This window comes from Trichosurus vulpecula, chromosome 1 (genome assembly GCF_011100635.1).
Source record: "Trichosurus vulpecula isolate mTriVul1 chromosome 1, mTriVul1.pri, whole genome shotgun sequence".
NCBI classification, from domain to species: Eukaryota; Metazoa; Chordata; class Mammalia; order Diprotodontia; family Phalangeridae; genus Trichosurus; species Trichosurus vulpecula.
In genome coordinates, this window is record NC_050573.1 from 395,456,811 (window position 1) to 395,481,220 (window position 24,410).

Consider the following 24,410-nt stretch of genomic DNA (forward strand, 5'->3'; position numbering starts at 1 on the left):
TTTTTGATCCTGTCAGTTTTATTTGATGTATGAGAATAAGGTGGGAACTCCAATGAAATGTAATCAATTGAATAATCAATAAACATGTATTAAGCATTTATTGTGTGCCAGGTACAAAAATGAAACATTCCTTACCCTCAAGGAAGTTACATATATGGGTACATAAATAAGTATACATAAAATAAAAAGAAAGTGATCTTAGGAGGGCAGAGGCACCAGCAGCTAAGGGGATCAGAGGAATTTTCATGTGTGTCCTTTAAACAGAGTTTTGAAGGAAAGGGAGGATTCTAAGACATCATTCTTTGTAATGACCAATCTGTATCCTGAAGAACAGATAATGAAACATGTCTCTCCACCCAATAAAACTATATTACATCCTGTCAGAAATAGTTACTGGGTCTATTGGTGTTGCTTTAGTGTTTACTTTCAGTCATTGGAGAAGACCCAATGGGGAGGTAAGTATATTGGAAAATGACTTATAAAAACAAAAGGCACCATTAAACAGGAAGGGAGGGAAGGAGGGAAGAGGATAGTATATCAGAAAGGCAAGTGTCACAATATCAGTGGTGACCATGAATATGCCTGTATAGTTCTGTACATTCTATAAGAGACTCTCCATATAGAAGGAAGAAGAAGTAAAACATTTATTCAGACACCAGAGGATCAAATCCCAAAACCAATAACTCCAATTTGACATAGCAACAATTGTATCCCAAGATCAGTAAGTCCACTTCATTATAACAGCAAGGAAATTAAAACACAATATTGAAGCAGAGAGCCAAGCCATCCTGTAACCTTTCCCTCTGCTGGTGCCTTCCTGTAAACACTCACTCACAAATCCTAGCTGTCTGCTTGCCTTAGTCCTGCTGCAGTTCTGAGAGCTTGTAGTTCTGAGAGCCCTTGAGGTTCTCCTAGCCCTTGCATTTCTCTCTCTCTCTCTCTCTCTCTCTCTCTGAGCTTAACAGCTACCCTCTGGGTGTGCGTGTATACACACACACACACACACACACACACACACACACATACTTATACACACATGTACACGTATATATGTATATACACATGCACATATATATACACACACATATATTTATACATATACCCTTTTTAGGGCCGGAGGGCTTTACACCTCTCATGACCTAATTAGCAAAAGGGTGTGGGCCTTCCTACAAACAAGCCTCCCCTAATCAAGCTTCCCTTAACTAGCTCCACCTGAGGCCTATTAAGGGGATTAATGGGTGGGGAAGATCTTGAATCACATTAACACTAGAAAAGGAAAGGGAAGGGAAGGAAAGGGAAGGAAAGGGAAGGGCAGGAAAGGGCAGGAAAGAGAAGAGAAGGGTTAGGGAAGGGAAAAAAGGGTTGGGGAAGGGAAGGGAAGGGTTAGGGAAAAGTTAGAGAAAAGTTAGGGAAGGGAAGGGAAGAGGGAGGGAGGGGAGGAGGAAGGTATAGGCTATGGGCAAAGCAATGATGAGCTTTTTTGATCCGTTTTTCTTACTATCACATCCACACCTAGAAAATATGGTTACAGTTTTCTCAGCCATTTGAACAGTCCTGAAGTAGAATGGGCTACCTTGGGAGATAGTGAGTTCTGTATTATTGAGGTCTCTTAGCAAAGACTGGGAGACCACTTCTCAGGGATGTTGTCCAAAGGATTTCTTTCTTCATATCTGGGTTGGAATGATCTCAGGCAACTCTGAAATTCTACTTTCTGGGAGTGGGGAGGTGGGTTATTTAGACACACAGCTGCCATGAAGAAAAAAGATAACCAAAGGAAAAAACAAGGGTGGGGCCTTTCTGAAGAGACTAAATGTACTTCTCACTTTCATCTGGAGAAAAGAACCCTTGGACAACATTCTGGAGGACACAGATTAGTGAAAGCTAGCATGGGTGGGGAAAGTGTCTCTCCGCACCAAATAACAACAGAAGAGTGTTAATTGTTCCAAGTGACATTAAAATCCTGGGGTGGGTCTGGTTGCTCTTACTAATGTTATTACTTTGTCCGAGATCACCTTTTTTTGTTCTCTAACCGTTGGGACTGGTAGTCCGAACTCCTGCATTCTGCTTCCTGGTAGAAGACTGATCTAATCTAAAGGATTTCCCCAGACAAACCCACTGTGACCCGATTCATTACCTGATAAAATGTTAGTGACAACAAGCTGAAAATAGAAACTAAAAACCAAAGTTTGTGGGACTACTGAATAGCAATCCCTGGTTTGTGAAAACCATACTTGTAAAATGAAATACCAAGAAATGTCCTCCTACACTTGTGGTTGGTTGTGCTTTTAGAGAATTAAATTTTGAAGAGCATAAAGGCAAGATGCTATTCTACAGTGGTCTAGGGCAGCATGAAAACACTAAGTGCCTAAAGAGAGGGGCATTGGGAGACTTTCCTTATACATGGTTTTCCTGATTATTTACTTCACTTTGCAACAGTTCATATATGTCTTTCCGTGTTTCTCATTCTTATTTTCATCATTTCTTAATGCACAATAATATTCTATGACATTAATGTACCATATTTTGTTTAGCCATTCCCCAGTCCATGGACACCTACTTTATTGCCAGCTTTTTGCTACCACAGAAAGTGCTCCTATAAATATGCATGAGGCCTTTCTTTTTGATGTCCTTAAAATATGTACCTAGTAATAGAGTCTCTGGGTAATAATAGGACATGGACATGTTAGACTCTCTGTCCACATAATTCCAAATGTCTTTCCAGACTGTTTGGACCTATTTACAACTCAACTAACAATCTGTTACTGTGTCCCTCTTTCCTCAATCCTTTCAATATTAACTGTTTCCCTCTTTTGTCATTTTTACCATTTTGTTGAGTGTGAAGAGAAGCTTCAGGGCTGTTTGAATTTGTGTTTCTTTTATGGGGCATTTCTGCATATAGTTGTTAATAGTTTGAGGTTCTAACATTGTGAGATAATCAACTTTGATAGACTTAGGTCTTCTCAGCGATACCATGATCTAAGACAATTCCAAAAGACTCATGAAGGAAAATGCTATGCAGATCAGAGACCAAACTATGGAGTCTGAATACAGATCGAAATATAATATTTTCTCTTTATTTTTCTTCCTTATTTTTCCCTTTTGTTCTGATTCTTCTTTTACAATATGACTAATGTGGAAATATGCTTAATATTATTGTACGTGTATAGCCTATATCAGATTGCTTACCATTTTGGGGACGTGGGAAGAGAGAGAGAAAAAAATCTGGAACTCAAAATCTTCATAGTAACAGCACTCTTTATGGCAGCAAAAAAATGCAATGGTCGATTAGATTGAGGAATATGTGTGTATGTACACATATATGTATATGTACATATATTATATTAAGTCATGGGATATCACTATGCTATAAGAAACAATGATTATGAAGAATTCAGAAATATTGAAAGACTAAGATGAACTGAATTGGAGCAAAGAAATTAGAACCAAACATACATACACACAATCCTGCCAAACTCAGATAAACTACAATGATCAATCTTAGAGAACAGATTGTGAAACACACTTCCCTCTTCTGCTCTCAGACATTAGTTGGTCTGTCAGTGGGTTTTGCTTAACTTTTATAGATGCAAGACAGTGTTCAGTGGGGAAAGAAAGTCACATCTTGGGGAATACTTGTGATTTAAGAAATAAAAGGCATCAAATTATAGTATATATTATATAAAACATTAGCTCATTAATTAAAAAAAATTAGTTAAAGAAACAATACATTTTCAACTGGTACCCAAATCATTTTCTCAGGGTATACTGTATGTGGGTGTAAAACAAAGAAATTAATTCACTTCCTCTTTTTCTTAGTTCCTCTCTGCCTGTGTCATTTTTGCCTTTTTTTTCTTTGTACCTCAAAAGAGGCTCTGTTTATATTTAGCAGATAGGAGATGCTGAAATTTAGTCATGTGTCATCTTTCTTTTTTAAGGTTATATGGGTGCTTTTTTTTTTTTACATCACTACTACTTCCCAACAACTCCTTCCCTCCCGCATGGTTAGAACCATCCTTTGAACCAAATAACTAGATCAAGCAAAAGAAAGCACAGTGGGTATGTCTGAAAATGTATGCCTCACCCATATCCTAAAGAGATTAAAGACAGACAGAAGCAAAATCTTGGAGTAGCATGATGGCTGACTCCAACATATTGACGTATAATTTCTTTGTGTGTCTGTGTGTGTGTGTGCACGTGTGTGTTTGAGAGGGGAAGGCAGGGTAATTGGGGTTAAGTGACTAGCCCAAGGTCACACAGCTAGTAAGTGTGTCAAGTGTCTAAGGTCGGATTTGAACTCAGGTCCTCCTGACTCCAGGGCTGGTGCTCTACTCACTTCAACACCTAGCTGCCCCTTTAACATATAATTTCATGAGGGATATGTGGTGGTCCGTGAAAATAAATACTCTAAGTTTCCTCACTGTGGCTGGGTGCTAGTTCTCAGCAATTTCATAACTTGCAATCATTAAGGCTTCAGTAAACAGAACTGATAATCTCTTCAGATAAGGGATGCATGTAACACAATTTTAACAGCAAGGTATTACTTCTGTGCAAATATTAGAAATCTCAGAGACACATTAGGAACACAGTTAACAATAAGAGCATACAAAAATCCCATAACAAGTTTAGATGATAGCAGTGTAGGTAAATGTAATCATCCTTCATAGAAAATTTTTCATTCTATCACAAATGGCTTTTAAACTCACAATCCTTACAATTTGGAAAGACATTAATACAAAGCATATTTTGTCAAAAATACATCCAGCACAACAGAAAGGTAATATATACAAGGGACAACCTTGGGGGTGGGGAGTGGGGGTGGGTGGATATTACTACTTAATCCTTTAGACAGGAAAACAGAGGTGACAAGGAATGGTAATAAGTTCTGATTAATTATCCTAATAGAAAGATATAAGCCCATTGTAAATGAAGCCACATGAGACAAATGAATCTCACATTAAAATTACTGGGAAATAGATATAATGCTCTACCAGTTTAAATTCACAACTGTTAGAGCAAAGTATGCTGGGCTAAATATTATAAGCCATTTTTGTTAAAGCTTTACACTCTACTATTCTAGGTGGAGGGCTGATAGGGTGATTTTTTGGCCACCCACCCCTTCCCACCCCACCCCCTCCCGCAAAGGCTCTGAGGTCTGATCTCACTCTGACAGGGTGTGACCCAACTTCCTTAAACACAGTCTTTGAGAATTTTAACCGGGGTTATGACTATGCTGAGGCATAGAGCCCAGGGAACATAAAGAGCTCTAATATAGTGCTATTACCAATTTGCACAATATAAGAAATTACTTAAGGTATTATATAGTAGTCACATACAAATGCTAGTCTACAATTATCCGGAATGGTGTACTGAGAATGAAATAATCACAATAGCCAATATTTATATACTGCTTGATATATGGTATGGGCAAGGCTAAGCACCTTACAAGCAACTGTTGTCCACAAGCAACCCTGAAAGGGTGGGTGGACTGGACTAAAAGATGCTTATTTAACCTCAGTTGTAACAGACCACAAAAGACTAAAATATATGATTTCACTAAAATCTTAAAAACAAAACAGAAAAATGTTTCTGACTTTTAACTTTAGTAATTAATAGAGTTATATGTTTGTGCCACAAGCTTTTTTCATCATTGTCTAATTATACCTACATTATTCTGAGATATTTGAAGGATGCCTTATGGTAATACATATATATATATATGTACATTTACTAACAAGTGTATTGCAAATTTAGGAACCTGTATCTCGTTATCTTAACTCAGATGTTTGAATATTAATTTCAACAACAAATACTTTAGAGATAACATGTCCTGATTACAGAAATTTGCTATGAAAGAAAAAGGAATGATAAAGTTATAGCAGAGGGAAAATACTCCCCCATCTCAGTTTGAGTCCACGTAAGAGTCGTATCCATCAGCCAGTCATGTTGTTAATAGGGTATTAGAGCCAGATTTAAAATTAGCCAGGTGGGAAAATTTCCTCTTCAAAAAATGAAATGGTACAATAGGGAAACTGTCAAAAGGATCCTGCATTAGCCCTGCCAAGATCATCCCCTCAACTTTTCTCAGGGACAAACAATAAAGGCAATTTGTTGTGGTTTAGTCATTAGTCATGTCTGACACTCCTTGACTCCATTTGGGGTTTTCTTGGCAAAGATACTAGAGTGGTTTGCCATTTCCTTCTCCAGCTTATTTTACAGATGAGGAAACCAAGGCAAACAAGGTTAAGTGATTTGCCCAGGATAACACAGCTGGTAAGCGTCACATTTGAACTCAGATCTTCCTGACTCCAGTCTCAACCTCTATCCATTATGCCACCTAACCATCTTAAATCTCCTTCACCTAGAAAATAGGAAGAATAGGCACTATAGTGACAGAAGTAATAGGAGAAACATATGCTTCTGGGCTATATCATGTCTGCTCCAGTGAGGAGATAAAGGCCTGGGGTCTTTCTTCCCACTTGAGGGCTTAGTGTTTGGTTCCTCAGCTGAACAAGGCAGGAAAAAGCAGATCAAGGGACAGGCCTAGGTAGATTTGTACCTTCTGAATGCTCCTAGTTCTAGAGCCATAGACAATTACAGTCTCTTCACCACAGGGTAAGGAGACCACAATCAGCTACAGAATATCTGAACTTGCTCCAAAGTCAACTTGAGGATTGTATCCATCAAAAATTTTTGCGTATACTCATAAAGGCTGTACTCCTTGGCCTGGCCTCCATTTTTGCACTGGACCTGTGATTTCATTGGCATGAACTCCCAGTCAGGAACCATCTTGTACCAATGCAGGTCAGCATTTTCTCTGAAATTAATAGAACTTCCTGGATTCCCTAACTAATCTATATGAGGGCAAAATTAACTCAAACTGCCCCTGGGTCCTTAACACAGCTTCCTTGTTTACAAGTGCTGGCTAATGTTGTGGTATCATCTAACTCATGCTTGCACCTTTCCACTATGATCCTGGCTCACAATAGACACCGATCAGTTAAATGACTTGTCTTGGGTCGTGTAGCTCTGATGAGCCATATGCCAGGCCTTTCTCACCTGAAGACCAGTTCTCTCTCCACTTTCCACACTGCCTCTGTCATTTCTTATGATGCAATACTACTTTGTCACATTCATCTCTTGAGTCATCTTTCCACATGACCACGTCTCTTTGTAAACAGCATGCTTTCATAAAGGCATTCAATTTCCCATCAAATCAGGGAAGTTCCCTTCCCATGGAGTATGGACTTTGAAGGTAGAATTCCTTGTACTAACAAAGTCCTCTCCCTTATTTCTGCCAAGCTGTTTTTGCCAGGAAAGCAGAGAGAACTTTAGGAGCCTGCTGCTGTAATCCAGGTGCGAGGTGATGAAGCTCTATACTCATATGGTAGTTATAGGAATAGAGATGGCAAATGGGGATGACTATATTTTATTTTTTTAAAATTATTAACTTAATAAACTTTAAATTACATCGATATTATCATAGACAAAGGGAAAGTAAAGGGAACAAGCATTTGTTAAGCATCAACTAGGCGCCAGGTACTGTGCTAAGTACTTTACAGATATTGTGTCATTTGATCCCCACAACGACCATGGGAGATAGGTGCTATTACGATGCCCATTTTATTGTGGAGGAAACAGAGGCAAATTTAGGTTAAGTGACTTGCTGAGGGTCACACAGCTTATATAAGACTGGATTTGAACTCAGGTCTTCCTGACTACAATTATATGCGGAATTTATAATATAGGCCCAATGCTCTATCCACTGCTCCACCTAGTTGCTAAGTAAACAGAAAAAGGGAAGTATAAATCTCCATTTAATATAATTTGTTTAAGTGACTAACTAAGATGGATCCCCCCCCTCACCCCCCTCCATTTACCTGAACTCCCAAATTCTTCTCCAATGCCAAGTTCAATATTACTCATCTTTAGGATCTCTGGAAAAAAAAAGTGTCTGCTCAGCTGACAGAGAATTTCTGAATCTTATGCTCCCATGGCAACATTGTCAGAAGTGAAGGGAAAATTACATATTACTTTTAAAAGCTTTGTGGATATCTTTTTTAAAATGGATGCCTTCAAAAAAAAAATCACAGTCATCTTCCAATCTACATTTCCCTCCCTTCCATTAACAAAGGTACATTTTTCCCTGAAGCCAAATTTAGTAATTATTCTAATAGGGAGAGAGTTAAACTTTTTAACATTATTGAAATCTTTTGGTTGTACATGATCTTCATTCCAATTATATCTCTTCTTCTTGTTCAGAGAGCCATCTCTTGTAACAAAAAGAAAAAAGAAAATAAAATGAGTTCAGCAAAATTTGCCAACAGTAGCTGAGATTAATAAGAAATACAATGTTCTACCCCCCACTCCTGCAAAGAAAATAGATTGTGATACAATTTCTCATGTCTTCTTCAGAGTTAAGCTTCATCATTATAATTACATTGTAATCAGTTTTGTTTTATTGCTTTTTTAATTTGATTTACATTGTTCTAGTCACTGTATATATTTTTCTGGTTCTACTTCTCTTTGCATCAATTCATGAAAAGTCTTCCCATGTCTTCTCTGATTCCTTTATGTTCATCATTTCTAATGGAAAAATATTATATTACATCTATGTACTACAATGTATTTAGTAATTCACCAGCCTATGAATATCTACTTTGTTTCTAGGACTATGATACCTCAAAAACCTCAACAATTTTTTTAAAATTTCATTGATAATTTTTGTTTTCTCTATCACCTTTATTTCCTTTTTTATGATTTAATACTTTATTTTGCTCCAACAACATGTAAAAACAATTTTTAACATTCTTTTTTTTTTTTAATTTTGATTTCCAAATGCTCTCCCTTCCTCCCTTCTCTTCTCCCTTCATTGAGAAGGCAAGCAATTTGATATAGGTTATACATCCGCAGTCATGCAAAACATATTTCCATGTTAGTCACGTTGTATCACCTTTGTTTCAAAAAATCTTCTTTCAATTTTGCTTCTCCATCCAGAGAACCATCCCTTATAGCACAGAATGAGAAAACAAATTTTTTAAAGAATTCAACAAGATTAACCAACACATACATCATCTCGTGTTATATATAGCATTCCATACTCATACTTTCCTACCTCTGCAAAGGGAGACAGACTGGTGGGGTTTTTTTTTCTCATTTCTTCCTTGGGTCATATGAATACAAGCACTCAGTTTTCAGTTTAGTTTTGCTCTTTCCATTTATATTATTATAGTCACCATGGGACTATCTTTTTCAAAAATCAACCTGTGCCAAAAGAGTGAGAGAGGCAGATAGACAGACAGAGATAGAGAAAGAGAGAGCAAGAGAACACTTCTTTGCACAGATACCACTTTGGGATCTATACTCATAAGTTTCCATGGGTTTAATTATCATCTCTATGTTGATCTCAGATGTACCTATCCTACCTTAACCTTTCTGCTAACCTGCAGCCTCTCACCTCAAACTGCCTTTCAGACATCTTGAACTGGGTGTCCAATAGATATCTTAAACTAAAAACATCCAAAACTTAACTATCTTTTCCCCTAAATCCTCCCTCCTTCCAAACTTCCCTTTGTTTTGCTGAGGGTACCACCATCCTGCCTCAGGCTAGGTGTCATCCATCCTTGACTCCTTATTATCTCTCATCTTTCATTTGCAATCTGTTGCCAAGACCTTTGATTTTACCTCTGCAACATCTCTTGACTATTCCTCCTTCTCTCCTCTGACACTGACACTGCTCTGGTGCAGGCCCTCATTTCCTCACACTTAGACCATTGCAGTATCCTGCTAGTTGGCCTGCCTACCACAAGTCTCTCCCCACTCCAATTCATCCTCCATACAGCTGCCAAAGTACTTTCTCTAAAGTGCAGGTATGATTCTTTCAGGTTATTGTTGTGGACTAGGACAGCAGTAGGCTAGATCAATTTAAGTTTTGATTCAACAAGCATTAAGTGCAAAGTACTCTGCTAACTGCTGGTGACACAAATTAGGAAAAGAAAGCCAGCTCTTGCCCTCTAGGAGTTTACAATCTAAAGACTGGTACTTATCTGTTCTATCTTCAATTTGTCAATCAACAAGCTTTTACAAAGTGCCTACTAAGTGCCAGACACTTTGCTAGACTCTGAAGATACAAAGATCAAAAAGAAACATTCCCTGCCCTAGAGGAGATTTCATTCAATGGAGCACTTTAGGAGGATGTCTTTCCTTGGGCCAGAACAGTTATCAACAAATTAGATTAAAACTTGGATGGCATACTTTAATATAGAGATGACACAAAGCTGGGAGGGCTAGCTAACAACTGCATGGCATCAAGATCTTGACAGCCTAGAGAACTGGACTAAACCTAATAAAAACGAAATTCAATTTCTTCCCTAAACCTAGGATATACTCTTCCACGAATGCACACAAGTCCATGAGGAGTGGCAAGAGAAAAGCAGGCACTAACTTAAAGTAGTAATGCAGAACATAGATAGGTAACATACTTGGCCCCAAGGCAACCCAGAACTCTAGACCTGTAGGACCTCATATACTTTCCTATCCAGAGGATCCTTATAAGTTGGTCCTCAGGTAGTCAGGTGGGCTGGATCCTTGCATGGTACAGTATTTCCAATGGATGGATTAATTGGATGTGGGTCACTCAGCTGTTGAGCTGGCCCCTCACCAGCCTTGGCTCCTGTGGGAGAGGTGCTTGAGGTTGCTCTGCCACTGGGCTGGGCAGCTGCCACGAGCTAGGGCCAAGCAGGTCACTCTGGGGCTTGGTTGCTATTGCTAACCTGAGCCAGCCCAATTGCCCAGCACTGGGCTCCTCTCATGTTGTGGTGTCTGCTAGACAAGTCAATGGGTGGCTATAGTCTTTCATTCTTTCAGCCACTGACACAGCTGGTTGTTGTTGTTTTTCAGTCAAGGTTCAGTCGATGACCCCTTTTGGGTTTTCTTAGCAAAGTGGTTTGCAATTTTCTTCTCCAGCTCATTTTACAGATGAGGACACTGAGGCAAAGAGGGTAAGTGACTTGCCCAGGGTCACACAGCAAGCATCTGAGGCCACATCTGAACTCAGATCTTCCTGACTCCAGTCCTGACGTCTGTCTTCACCCTTTAGCTTATACCCCAGTGGACACAGCTGGGTGTTATTGCATTCTCTTCAGCTCCAGAGTTATGGTGATATTTTTTAGCTAGAACACTACTGAGCTTTTTCAGGTAGATTCAGCCTACTTTTGGCAAAAACCTGTCCTATAAGACTTGCTCAGTCTCCACTCTGAAGTTTGTTACCTGTAGACAGGATATGGGAGAGGTCTAGTTTCTCCTGTTCAACTATCCTTGTTTTTCTGGAGAAAGTTTCTTTAGTAAATGTTGAGCAGCCTCATTGCAACCATTTACACTTTACTCACTCCTATTGGGCTATTTTGCAGAGGAATGGCTAGGGACAAAGATACAAATTCAATTGGTGCCCCAACAAGATCATTGTTTATACTGACTTTTCCATATGCAGTTTAGCTGACCCTTTTGTGGAAGGTTTTATTTACATCTGAAAAGAATTTACCTTTACTTTTACTTTTTAGGGTTATCGGATTTGACCTCAAGATTTTCAACTCTGTTTAATCCACAGGTGGCACATGTATAATACACATAAAAGAAACAACATGAAATATGTAATAAAATCCCCCTTTTGGAGGTCTGACGCTTCCGCCTCCGAAGAGGGTGGGCCAGTGCCGGGGCTAGGGGCTGGGGCGGAGGCTGGATGAGAGAGAGGATGGAGCCTGAGGCGGATCTGGAGGTGCTGCTTCACGGGCCGGGAGAGCACTGAGGTGGAGCAGAGCTACCAGTGCGAGCTGGACCAGCAGCTGCAGGGGCTGCAGCGTGGAGGCAGATCAAAGAGAGTGCATCACAGACGAGGGATGCCCTCAGGCATCATTTTAATGATCTAAAGGGAACCCTCAGGAAGCTCTTGGATGAACCATTAGTGTATCTGATGCAAGAAGTGGACACCATCGAGCAGGAGACCATCAAGCCGTTAGATGACTGCTAGAAACTCATAGAGCATGGAGTCAGCACCGCTGAAGACTTAGTCGGAGAAGGTGAGATTGCCATACTTGGTGGTATGGGAGAAGAGAATGAAAAATTATGGAGCTTTACCAAAAAGGCCTCACACATTCAATTGGACAGCTTGCCAGAAGTGCCTCTACTGGTTGATGTGCTGTGTTTATCTGCTCAGTTGGATGATTCAATTCTCACCATAGTCAAGGATCAATTTTCAATCATGGCGCAGTGGCATCTCGGCCACCAGTACAGATAGAAGAACTCATAGAAAAGCCTGGAGGTATCATAGTACTATAGTGTAAGGTTGATGACGACTTTACAACACAAGATTACAGACTCCAGTTTTGTAAGACTACGTCAAATCACTTTGAAGATGTATACATTGGTTCTGAAACAGAATTCATAGTGTTACACATAGATCCCAATGTTGACTATCAGTTCAGAGTATGCGCTAGAGGGGACAGTCTGCAGGAGTGGAGTCCCTGGAGTGTTGCACAGATGGGTCATTCTACATTGGTGCCTCACGAGTGGACAGCTGGCTTCGAGGGATACAGCCTGAGCAGTCGAAGAAATATAGCACTCAGGAATGATTCCTAGGCTACAGGTGTTCTCTACTCCAGTGCTCCAACCTATTTCTGCGGGCAGACCGATAGACGAGACACTATAGGAGTTTGTGTAGAAAAACAGAATGGCTATGACTCTCTGCAGCGAGATCAAGCACTGTGTATTGGTACAAATGGTGCTGTTTTTGTAAATGGGAAGGAGATGACAAATCAGTGGCCAGCAGTTACTTCTGGGTCCATTGTCACATTTGACATGGAAGCAGTGACTCTGGTTACCACTAATAATAATGAGGCTGGGAAGTTTAAGCTGAGAGTAACTATTAGCTCTAATAATAGGGAAGTGGTTTTTGACTGGTTACTTGACCAATCATATGTTTCTCTTTACTTTGGATGTTCATTTTTTAATCCTGGTTGGAAAGTATTAGTGTTTTAGTCTTTGGATTAACTAGTATTAGGTTGAGATATCCTCAGCCAAGTTTAAGTGACAAAGCCAGACTCATCTCTCAAGTAAGCAGTTTAGAAATTGAATGTGTTTCTAACAGGATTCATTTAAAAATATGTATATTTTTTGGACAAAAGCATAATGCAGTCAAGTTTATTTCCAAGCATGTGGTGAGCAAATACCACATTGTGGTAGAATGTAAATGGATTTCTTAGAATAAAATGTGGAGGTGGGAGTGGGTAGGAAGGGCCTGTCCTGAAACCTTTCACTGCTTATTAACTTTGGTTACTCTAATGGAAGAACTCCATTTGCATGCCCTTACAAATAAATCTGCATATTTTAAGACTAAAGTTCTAGAAAGCTTTCAGGCATGAAGCAATTGTAGTACATTAACAGCAATAGATGGAATGTAAGTTCTACATTGCATAATTACGGTGCAATTTGCAATATATTCAGGTATGAGTGTAGTCTAGCAGTACTTCTGCCCTCATGTAGAAACAGCATGAATGCTTACACTAAGGCATTATATGGGAGAACGAGGTTATCTCAGGCAGCTAATGCCCCTTGTTAAGCTTAGTGACTCCATTCCATAATTCTTCCTTCCTTTCTCTGATGCTGCCACCCCCTGATGCAGGTTTTCATCACCTCGTGTCTGGGTTATTGCAACAGTGGTCTCACTGACTCATGTCTCCCTACCGCAGTCTCTCCTCCACTCAGCTGTCAGTCATCTTCCTAAAGCTCAGGTCTAACCATGCCTACTCACAGGATCAAATATAAAATGGCTGTCTATCACTCCCACAATCAAATATAAAATCTTCTGTTTTCCATTCAAAACTCTTCCCAACCTGACCCCTTCATACCTTTCTAGTCTTCCTATACCTTACAACCTTCCATGTATTCTGTAATCCACTGACACTGTATTCCTTGAACAAGACTCCATTTCCTTATTCTGTGCATTTTCACTGGCTGATGCCTATGCTTAGATGCTCTTCTTCCTCCTCTCTACCTCTTGATTTCTGCCTTGAAAGGCAGAATTAGCCAAATGGAAAAGGAGGTCCAAAAGACCACTGAAGAAAATACTACCTTAAAAATTAGATTGGAGCAAGTAGAAGCTAGTCACTTGATGAGAAATCAAGATATTATAAAACAGAACCAAAGGAATGAAAAAGTGGAAGACAATGTGAAATATCTCATTGGAAAAACCACTGACCTGGAAAATAGATCCAGGAGAGATCATTTAAAAATTATTGGACTACCTCAAAGCCATGATCAAAAAAAGAGCCTAGATATCATCTTTCAAGAAATCGTTAAGGAGAACTGCCCTGCTATTCTAGAGCCAGAGGGTAAAATAGAAATTGAAAGAATCCACAGATCACCTCCTCAAAAAAATCCCAAAAAGAAAACTCCTAGGAATATTGTTGCCAAATTTCAGAGCTCCCAGGTCAAGGAGAAAATACTGCAAGCAGCCAGAAAGAAACAATTTAAGTATTGTGGAAAAACAATCAGGATAATACAAGAATTATTCACCATTTGGCAGGACCGAGTCCTGAAAACTCAACAGAGACTGATGTTGAATTAGCCATCTATTCTTGGATATAAACCTCTAACTATTAGTGTCATAATGTGACCCAGTCATGTTCTTAGAACCTTAACTAGCAATCTTCCCACCTAAGGAAAGCAGTACTACACCTGGGGCAAAATCTATTAGCCTGACCTAGTTACAATTCTGTATCTTCCTATTTCTTCACAGACACAGAGTAGAGGGATATTGCTAAACTTTTTTTGTTTATTAATAAACTACAAAACAACTCCAAGGCCTAATTTTCCATGGACTTCCAAGAAGGAAGGAAGGATTTATTAAGCATATAATACATATATACACACACACACACATATACACATACATATGTATTCACAGAGTGCAGTTAGGTGGCACAATGGATACAGCACTGGGCCTAGATAATTGTCAATAGTGCAGATGTATATATATATATATATATATATATGTTATATACATGTATATATTTGTCAATAATGAAGACTAAAACTAAAAGTATGATGGAACAGATGGTTGTTTAACACTTACCAGTATATCCCTATTTGTAAGTGCAGCAGCAGTGGAGTGGGGCGGAAATATGTATGTATACATATGTTAAATATTATATATAAAAACTATCATCCAGCTACAATATATTATCCAACTTAAAACTTTATGCCCTTTAATACCTTTCTATATCTATCTATATGAATGAAAAGGAAAGGGGAGAAAAGCAGCTCAGCAGAACTAAGCTACTAAGAACTAAGGATCCACAGATCACATGCCGAGTTCCACACTCAGAGTCTCCCATCTTTGCCAAGCAGCACAGCAGCATTTTCCTATTGGCTAAAACAAAACAAACCCAGGAAGATCAAATTGTAGGGGCAGACTACAGAGGAGGGTTATAGGGAGATTAGGAAGAGAAAAGGTAACAAGATCAAAGGACACTTACCCTTTGGTCAGGGTAAATCTAATTTAGTTTCTATTTTAGGCCTCTTGTTGCTCAGATTTCTCTAAGTGCATTGTTTAGTCATCATCAGAGACTTCCTTTTTCTGTCCTCATTTTCTATACTACTGATGTTATTATTCTTGGTTTTGGTTTTCTTTTAATTCAATGATAATAATAACCTAGCTGTTGGTCCACGTTCCTCTAGCAAATTCCAGTTAATAAAGCTTTTCTCACAACAACCCAAAGTTCATCTAGGTATTCTGAAAGCTGTTCACCCTGTGCCAGTTTCAAAATCTATCACCCTGATTCAGAAATTGAGGTACTGGAAGTTTTGGCTAGTTTTTGGTCTTAATTTTAAGATCAGAGTTTCTAATCTCACCCTTTGTGAGTCTGGTTTTTGCTTGTGACTTTGAGATCTTGTAATCCAGGATCAGACTCTGTTTCATTTCTTTTTGCGCCCCCAGGGGGCCTTTTGTTAACACTGTCTACTTGGTCGATGAATTGATATGTGGAATAACAGACAATAGTTATACTAATATACAAAGAAAGTATTTTGAAGTAGCATCATAATTACAAATTAAACTTTCTTTGTATCTCTAGTATCTAGGACAACGTCTCTGATACAGGAGTTTAATAAATATGTTGAGTGATTAAGTGATAACTATGGAAGTCTGCTTCCTTCTACTTTTATGTATATCATAATTTAACAAAATTCAATATTCTTAAACTAAAAATTATTCCACAGCTGGCATATTCTACTTGGATTTGCCACCTAGAGTAGCCATTTATCATTGCTTGATTTACTCATTTTAAATCAATCAATCAATCAAAGAACTGGCGTTTTAAGATTATGGCATACTTACTGTGTGCTAATGCACTATTTAAAAGATAAACATAGCAGAAACTATGAAAGAGACTTGTTTACTCAGAACTAAACATGGACCAAAAGAAATTTATTCTTTTAAAATTCTGAAATTAATGCAAAGGCGAAACTTTTTCAAAAGGTATTAATTTGACTCCTCCAATGTTTTTAGTGCTCTCCTGTGATTCTCTCCTCCGCTCTCCCAAACCGATAAGTCAGTTTTTGCTATGCCAAAAACATGGTACTTGGGGATGGAAAATTAACCGACCCTCTCGCCTGTGACTGCGATAGGGTTTGTTAACTTTTTAATAAGACAGGAATAAAAGGGAATGAGAACTCTTCCCTCCAGTATCCTGGCCAAACTTTTCTATGCACTTTCAAGCTCAGAATTTCAAATCTGATGCTTTTTCGGACTGAACTATTGTCGTGATCTGCCTCCTTTTATTTTCAATGCAGTTAATTTTCCAGCCACTTCTCAGGGTATCGTCTTGAACAAGGAATCTCCCCTTCCCACTTCTGGCTTGTTTATCAGAGTCACGAGCCTAGAAGGCGCTCCCCCACCCCCCCACTCCCATGTCCCGGCTTTCGGGCCTCTTTCCCCTTCCCAGCCTTGGGTGGAAAGTCTCCTACGCGGGACAGTGCCCTGCTCGCATCCACACCCTTCCATCACATCCACACCTGCCGCAAAGAATTCTTCATCCTTTTATGACAGGTTTCCAATCCTTGCCTCTCTGTATCTCATACCCCCGATTTTAAGCAAGTTATGGGGTGGGGGTGGGGGGTTCGGGCCTGGGTCCCCCGAATCCGAGCATGCAGGAAGAAATGCAGCAGTACACAATGAGACAATGGGGACGTCCAAGGGCTCTGTTGGTAGCCTTTGCCTCCTCCCCCACCCACGACTTCCCCGGCCTAGGTGCTTGTTCGGGCAAGCCTAGCCGCAGGCCATTCGGGCAGCCCCAGATGGCTTCCTACTTTTCTTTTCTTAGAGTAAATTAACGCCCGGCTCGCACTGCTGCCCTGGGGGGAGGGGAGGGAACTAGAGAAGCTAGGTGCCTTAGGGCTAAGGTGCCGTGGGGGAAGGGATGGGAGGGGCTTGGCCGCGGGGGGAGGAAGGGAGGGGGAGAGGTTTCCCTACGTCACTGGGAAAGTCCCTTTTAGAGCCTGCGAGCCAGACTTCTGCTCATTTCGGTGGAGAACCTCGCAGAGAGCTGAGCTAGCACCCTGCAGCCAACGCCACCACCCGCTCACCCGCGTGCTCCTTCGCGCAGCTGCTACCGCCACTACCCCAGCGCCGCGCGGCTCCTCCGGAGCGAGGATTGTCATCGGTCCGCTCGCTTTCTAACAGCAGGATCTCTTCCCCAGCCTGACCAGGATGTCTGAGCAGAAAGCTCTTCAATCCCTGCCGCTGAGTGAGGCCAATCCTTCACCTCTGCAACCTGCAGGTAAGAGGTCTGAGAGGGGGAAGGGCCAGAGGTTGTGTGAAGCCTAGAGTCCACCAGGGGATTGCAAGCGGGGATTTTACTTAGAGGCGATGACCCCTCTACTACACAAGTCAGATCACAGTTCGTCCACTGTCAGCTTGGATGTATTTACAAACGAGAGAATTTTAAGACCTGAAGCCGTTAAGTGAGCTCAAACTGACTAGGACAGTTCCGAACCCAGGTCCTCTTCAAGTCTACCCTCACTCCTGACATACCCCTTGATTCCAAAACTGGAAAGGGTCGGATTTCTAATCCCAACGAAGGTAGAGGCTGGTGCTGGTGGAGAATAGCTTGCTGGGGAGGAGGGAAAAGAAGACTTCCATAGAGGTGGCGTGGCGAGGTGGATTTCCTTGGTTGCTAAGTCAAGACGAGTTTGGGGCCCGAGGGAAGAAAGGAAAATGCGGAGGTTGGGCATAAAGGTGTTTTTAATCTCCGGGTTTAGCGGCTTGTGGCTTGAATGCATATTTGTCTCGGCTGAGGAAGAGAAAGGCGGGACTGGAGTCTTGGGGATGCTAAGATCACTGAACTTGACTGAGGTTGGGGGTGGGGTGGAGAGAGAACAGTCCTGCAGAATTTGTTCCGTGGAGACTCTACGTCCTGGTCCCTCTTGTATTTAACTGGACCTTTGAGTATCCTCTGTACTACAGTAATATCCCCCTCCTTCCCCACCCAGCACTCGCACATGTATCAAGCGAAAACAGGAATAGCTTTAGCAGCTTTCCTAGACTGGGTTTATTCATGCATAAATGTCTTGGTGTATATTGAGGGCCTACAGGAAAGCCTTTTTGTCCCTTTTTACTCAATGATAAGACCCAACGATAATTGAAGTATTCTATTAATGATAAAACTTTAAAAACTTGACCATCTAGGGCTGTAAATCAGTGTTTTAGAACTGATTATATCAGACAGTTGTTGCAACATTGTAGTTTTTGTGCTTCTTCCTTCCAGAGAGAACTGAGTTGTATTTCAAAGCAGTGGAATGCTCATTTGAGCCTGCTTGGAGTAGGATTTGGACCTAGGGGCGTAGGATACTTGCCTTAATGAAATCAATCAACCTTCATTATTCAAGGTTGTCAGATTCTGTGGCCCCATCATTTACCCAGAAATTCTAGCCCTGCTTAAAATAGTATTAGGATGTTTTTAAAATCTTGTTTGAGAATATAAATTTCACCTAGAAAACTAAGTTTGATAGAAATGTAGGGCAGATAGAAGTTCGAATAACTGAACAAGAAGTTTCTGTTCAGAAAAGTTAGTCTGGGAAGTTCACTTTCTAGATAACTAACTATAATACAGGGTTTGGGGGTTTTTGTATTTTGTAATCGCTTTACTAAGTAAAGAGCATGGAAATTAAGCTAATTTATAGCAATAAACTAATTTAGATTAAACTAGTTTACCTACTTTTTGAGAAAATATTTACATAGCAATTACAAATTTCAGACATCTGTAGTCACAGACCAATTAGGTTCAAGAGTATCAACACTCCTTAACTTATTTTGAACATGTTAATTTTGTTTTTTCAGATCCAGAAGTTAATCAAACTATAACTGAATTGGCCAAACGAATTGTAGAAATTGGAGACAAGTTGTATTTTGAATATCTTCTTCAAAATGTGCTGTCCACCTTTGCTGACACAACTTGAAGTTAACTGACAGATGGCTTTAACAGTGAAGATCTTTAGTATGTTCACCTTGTAAAAGGTTGCTTATAAGGATATCCATTCTCTTCAACCATGGAAAATCAAGAGCAAGAGGATGCTTGGGAAGAGTTTTGCTCAGCATTTTTCAACAAGGTTCAGTGTGAAAAAACATGGACCTTGTTCACAATTGTCTAAGTTAGATCTGCTTTATATATATGACCACAGAATGTATTTCAATCTGCATACATTGACCATGTAATTTCCAACTACAGGTGTACGTGAAGAACTTGAGTTCTTACAGCTGCATTTTGGGCCTTATCTGGATTCTCCCTGAAACAATCACTTTTACAAAGAACATTGTGAATTGGACTGGTTTGGTTCCTTTAAGAAACAATTTTAGCAGAATTTGGCAGGATTTTTGTATTTTTGTTTTCCACACTACGCTTTTGGTTCTTTTAGCTCTGGGACTTATTTATTTAATTTATGGTTAAATTCTGTGATTAGCCCCTTTTTGTATTTAAAAGGTGATATGCAATGTGAATCTTTTAGGTTTATATTGTAATAAAGCTTATCCAAACTTGGATTAACATGTTTGTATGTTGGACTTGATTACATTTTTTCTTCCCCAGATACTTGTTTCCCCCAGGTATCTACTCTACTTTCCAAGATTATATCAAACTATTGAGGTGGGGTGTGGCTGCCAGACTTTTGAAATAGGCCTTCTTTTAGTACTCTCAGATAGGAAGTAGCCCTAACTGCCACACTAGAAACCATTAGTCAACTGTGGCATTTAGAGAATAATTTAAGGGGAAGTATGGGTTGACTTTACTGGATGAGGTCTATTGGAGGTGCTTGCTAGTACTTTGATCTTGACTAGGAAGTAGTCCTGTTCAAGGCCCAGTTCAAGTACCACTACTGAAGTCCCAGTATTGCCCACTGAAGACTCTTATTTGGGAACAAGAATTTGTCGGTAAAATGATCTTGAAGAAACCTTCCCATTTGGAGATTCAATGATAAGATTTCCTTTTTTTTTCTTCTGTATTTAAGTGTAAGCATAAAAACAAAATTAGCTTTCTTTAAAATATTAAAAACTTGTGAAGAATAATACAAACTAAAAAAAACCCAAATATACAACATAGCGACAGCACTGGAGGATTTGGGAAAAGCTTCCTGTAACACAAGACTTCAGTTGTGACTTTAGAGAAGTCAGTATGTTGATGAGGGAGGGCATTCCAGGAATGGGGTACAGAGAAAATGCCTGGACCCAAGAGATGGAAAGTGTTATTCAGGCAACAGCAAGAAAGCCAGGGTCATTGTACCTAGGATTATGTGCTGGGAAACATGTAGGGAGTAAGAAGACTTGGAAAGGTAGAAGGGGGCTAGGTTATGAAGGGCTTTGACTGTCAAACAAGACTTTATTTAATCCTGGAGGCCACAGGAGTATACTGAGTATACTGTATAACTGGAGTTTATTGAGGAGGGTGGGGGCTGGACCTGTTCTTTTTAGGAAAATCACTTTGATAATTAGATGGAGGACAGAATGGGCAAAGACTTGGAACAGGCAGACCCACCAACAGGCTAATAGTCAAGGTATAGGGTGATAGGGCCAGCATTAGAGTGGTGGCAATGTCAAGAGGAAAGAAGGCAGCTTATTTGAGAGATGTTGAAATTGAGAGGCCTTGGGAACAGCTTGAGTATGGAAAGGTGAGAGAAAATGAGGAATCCAGGATGATTCCTAGATTTCCAGTCTGAGGGGATGAGAGGATGGTGTTGCCCTCTACAGTGATAATGAAGGTAGGAGGAAGGGAGGTTTTTGGGGAAAGATAATGAATTCAGTTTTGGACATGTTGAGGTTAAGATTTCTACTGGCCATCCAATTTGGGATGTCTGATAGACAATTATAGATGTGAGATTGGAGGTCAGCAGAGAAGTTAAGGCAGGATAGTTAAGGTTGAGAATTACTAGCATAGAGATTGTTATTAAATACATGGGAGCTAATAAGATCATCCATGAAAGTAGTATAAAAGGAGAAGAAAAGAAGGCCTGGGACAATACTCTGTGGGACACTAGCATTAGAATGCATGATCTGGATGAAGATCCAGCAAAGAACGAGGAGAGAGTGGTTTATGGAAAACCTAGAGGGAGAAGAGTAGAAGGTAAACAACAGCCTCAAAGGCTGCAGAGGTCAAGAAGAGTGATTGAGAAAAGAAGCTGGATGGTAAGGGGCTAAAAAAAGTGAGAAGAGAGAAAGTGGAGGAACATATTGCAGAAATGCTTTTGAAGAAGTTTAGCCACAAAAGGCAGAAGAGATAAAATGGTAGTGGGGATGGAAAGATGAAGTGAGGGTTTGTTTGGGTTTTTTGAGAATGGAGACACAGGCATATTTATAGGCAGTAATGGAGTCAGTAGATGAGGAGAGACAGAAAATAGGTGATAGGGGAAGAATGACACAAGATATGTACTGGAGGATTTGAGATATCTTTGTTGACATAGAGGGGTTAGCTTTGGTAAGATCACCTCTTCACGCAAGATGAGGTGAAGGAGGAAATAGCAGGAGAAGGCATACAAGTGATATGAGACAAGGAGCTCATAGCTAATGGCCTCATTTTTTCCTTAAAATATGAAGCAAGATTCTCAGCTAAGAGAATGAAAAAATGGGGAGCCATGGGAGAATTGAAGAGAAATGAAAAAGTTTGTAGAATGGGATAAGTTGATGAGGAAGGGGTAGCAGGGTTGCCTAACAATAAGGAGGGCCCAGTTGAAATTATATACCATCAATTTTCTACACCTTTATTCAATAGTGTTTGAGATAGTGGGAATGATCTAAGACTGAGGGTTGTCAGGAGATAATAGTTAATATGATAAAGAGGCTAGGGACTCAAGTGGATAAGGAAGAGTTCAACTGGTTCACTAAGGAGTCAATGGGGAAAAGAAGAGAAAGTGGCAAGTGTAGGAGATGGCTTGGGAAAGAACTGAGGGGTTGAAATATTAGAGGTTATGGTTGTGGATAAAGAATAGGACCTAGCAAGGAAAGACAGAGAAAGAAGTGGAAAGTCAATAGTTTACCATCAGATAAGGAGATTTCAGAGTTCTCAAACATGGAGGTGGTGCATTTGTGGGTGATGACAAGGTCAAGGGTATAACCATCTCTGTGTGGCTGAGGTAGGGTGGAGTAGTAGTTTATGAGTGAGCAGGATGAGTAATGATAAAGTCCCCTAGTATGAAAGCAGGAGCTGGGGAGCAGAGAAGGACTGTGAGCCAGGTACTGAACTCATTAAGAAAGGAAAAGGAGTGACCTAGAGGTCTGTAGACAACAGCTACCAGAATTTTGATTGGGTGGTAGATATAAATTGCATGAATCTCAAAGGAGGAGGAGTTATTGAGGGATGGTAAGTGGAGAAGCTAGAAATGGCAATGGAGATCAATGAGTATTTCAACTCCCCAGCATTGACCAGTGAACTGAGAGGAATGAGTGAAGGTGCTGTTAGCACTGGAAATGGGTACCACAGAGGTATATCACTGGGGGGAGTCAAGCTTCCTTGACATCTAGAAGATGGAATAGGAGAGCAAAAGATTTAGGAAGAAGGGAAGTTTGTTGCCTATGTAACAGGCATTTCAGAGGATTCAGAGGAAGAGGTGAGTGGTGTTTGGTTGGAACTTTGGGGTGGAAAGGTTGAAGGAGTGGGAATAAGGTATCAGGTGGTGAGGGATAGAGAATGGGGTTTGGATCATGACCTGTAGAGGTTCAGAATCGCTGGAATGTGTAAGGTTGGCTCATCACTGAGTAGAAGGCACCACTCCTCTTCTCAGAGGAGGTTGGAGATGGGCTAGGGATGAATGAGAAAGAAGGTCCAATTTCACTACTCCCCTTCCTTCTGAAGGCTGGAGATTATGTAGGAAACAGAAGTAGAGCCTGCTGAGGAGAAGGAAGTCCTGCTCCTCACTGAATTTCCCTTCCCCTTTCCTCAAAGGAGAGGCTCAACAGGAGATGAGAGGCCTGAGGTGAAGGTGAAGGTTGCTCCTCCTGGCCTTTGAGAGATCAGGCTGACAGCAGGAGGTGGAAGTATCTTTGTGCTGGCACAGATAGAAGTTGCTTCTATTGCCTCTAGCTGTTATTGTTGTCTTTCATTCTCAAAGAGGTCCAAGAAGTCGGGAAGGTGATGCCATGACTTGCAAGTGAATTATATTTCAGTGGAGGAAGGCTGTGCAAAGTCATCAGCCTCCCTTTCTCCTCTGGAGCCATCTGGGTCCCATGACAAGATTTAGATCGGGATGACTGGAGATGGCCCTAGATGCAGTGGGAGACCTTGACCTTTTTAAGCTAAGGTCTTTCTGAGTTCTCATTTTGACTGAGGCAACACTCATTCAATGATTAAGGCTAGGTAAGAAATGAACCAAGGAACAGCCCCCCTTTATCTAATAAAACACCAAATCAATCTGGGAGAGGAAGACCCTCAGGGTTTCTGGCCAGAACAGAAACCTTTACTATTTACATTCACTCTGAGCCATCAGGGGGCTTGGGCTGAGACCTATTATTGGCCAATCAATGAGAGCCAGAATGAATTGGGTTTAAGGCATGGTCTTTAAAAAAGAAATCTAGCCCATAAACCCCAAGATCATTTGCTAACTTTTAGCCGTCAAAATTTAGGGAAGGGAAAGAGAAAAAAAGGGAGGGGAAGGGGAAGAGAAAGGGGAAGCGGAAGAAAAGGAGGGAAGGAAGGAAGGAAGAGTAGTGTGTTCCTCTTTTTACCCTCCTACGTTTTCCTCGTCTTCAAACCCTAAGAACAGAACCAATCCACTACTAGGATCTCTGTTTTTTTTTTTTTTGATTAGCTCTATAATACCCTTTGAAGAGAATAAGGTTCTGTTGCTGTTCAGTTGTTTTCAGTTGTGTTTGACTCTTTGTG

The 24,410-nt window shown here is 40.4% G+C and overlaps 1 long non-coding RNA gene and 1 pseudogene across 1 annotated transcript; both read left to right on the top strand.

Moving 5' to 3' along the window:
* Positions 1-11,734: 11,734 nt before the first annotated feature.
* On the top strand, positions 11,735-13,029 carry LOC118834639 (annotated as a pseudogene).
* Positions 13,030-17,586: 4,557 nt separating this feature from the next.
* Positions 17,587-20,092, top strand: LOC118834772. The gene is made up of 2 exons (XR_005009356.1): positions 17,587-17,828; positions 19,388-20,092. It is a non-coding gene; the product is annotated as an uncharacterized LOC118834772 (long non-coding RNA).
* Positions 20,093-24,410: the final 4,318 nt, after the last annotated feature.